This window comes from Cynara cardunculus (genome assembly GCF_001531365.2).
Source record: "Cynara cardunculus var. scolymus isolate 2C chromosome LG 6, CcrdV1, whole genome shotgun sequence".
Taxonomy (NCBI): domain Eukaryota; kingdom Viridiplantae; phylum Streptophyta; class Magnoliopsida; order Asterales; family Asteraceae; genus Cynara; species Cynara cardunculus.
In genome coordinates this window covers 10,116,222-10,118,026 of record NC_037533.1, presented here as the reverse complement: position 1 = coordinate 10,118,026, position 1,805 = coordinate 10,116,222, and positions in this window count along the sequence as shown.

Genomic DNA, 1,805 nt, shown 5'->3' with positions numbered 1-1,805 from the left:
TTAACATTCATCGACCTTGTCACTCTCTTCGACATTCTATAGTAATGAACATTTCGACCATTAACATACTTATGCTTATTATTTTATTATATATATATATATATATATATTGCTATGCGTAGAAAGTAAAATCTCCGTTTTTTTTTCTTCCTTGCTCAATGGTTAGGACTCGTCTCATTACTAACCAACCCACCATTAAGATGCACAAGACATACATACAATTAATACTTGCAACTTCATCAACCAATTTTGCCAAATAGTATCATTTATGCAAGCATCATATAACAGTTTCCAAATAATTTAGACCAAGTACCGCACACGAGTAATAAGGTGCAATATATTTTTCATTCATTCTTGTAAAGTTCGTAGTCCTAATTTAAGATCTGCTTATCTCTAACTGTGATAGATGTTTTTCTTGCAGTTAGATCTTCTATAGTTATCAACTAAAACTTAGGTTGGTAATTATGCATACATTTATTACCACTTAATACACTTCTAGATGCTTGAGTCAAACAAGAAGAATTTCATAACATAAAGTGACGTAATGTCACGTACCATGTATTACTTGTGATAGAGAAAGTTGTTACAAAAATCCCTATTACATCACAAAATTTGGGATAAGGTGAACCACCAGAATATGCCTCCAAAATGTCAACCATCAAAAGTATCCCAAAATGTACTACATCAGCTAAAAGGTAACAGCTAAAAATAGGAAATGAACTTTTAGGTCTCTCTCTCGCAGGCAAACCTCACCCCTAAGGCATGTCAGGGAGGTATGGGTCCCTCATCCATTGCTCAAAAGTTACAGGGGGCTGAGAGCGCCACAGAGTGCTAACCCTTGGACCCCTTTTGTAGCACTGGACCCAGGCGGTAAGGTACCCTTTTATAGCGCCTACATAATGTGCGGTTGCTCTTTTATAGAATCGAGACTTATCTCCAATACGCCTAGTCCAAGTCCTAGCGGCTATTCTCCGCTCTTGTGCTAGTTGCAACCTCAATAGGTGTCGTTCTTCCCGCAAGTTATCCCTTTCCGTCAGTGCCTTGAGGTGTGCCCTTTGCAGATTATCAAGCCATCCTTTCATCTTCTCATTTGCTCTTAAGGATCGGGACAATCTATCCTTTGACTCATCAGCTGTTCCTTGAAGGACCACTATTTTTTCTTCCAAATTCGAGCGTGTAGGAGAGCTTGGCGTGTACTCTTCGGATGGCTCATACGAGGTTTCCTCCTGGATCGACCCCTGTGATAGCGTACCCCGTGGGGATATTTGGTTGCCACTCGGAGTGCCTCGTCCCGAATTGTGTCCCACGCTATGGCTCTCACTAGAAAGATGACTACCCACCGATTCACCGTTTGGGCCTAGCCCATAAGGTGTCCTCTGCCCTCCAGGCCCACGCCCGCGTCCTCTCCCCTGGTTGATGGCCCTAGTGTGTATCGTGTGCACCATTTTCCTACAGGCCATAAGGAAAACACTACGTTATCTATTGATAAAATATTAAACTTCCTTGTGATACAAAAATGTAATACCCCAAATTCTCATGTTCTAGAATCCTCATAGAGTTTAAGCTTAGGCTAAAAGAAGTCTTAACCTATTTTCTTTAAACTATGGCTCTGATACCAACTTGTCAGGCCCCGATTTTTTTTTCTTTCGATCGAGTGTCGTGACGTCATTCTTAATAGCTTATGTCATGAACAAAAATACGAACTTAAAATTTCAAACACACATAATATGTTTAACATAATTCGTTAAATGATTGCGGAAGCGTAAAATACTTTAACATAATCAATGCTAAGTAAAATATCTAAT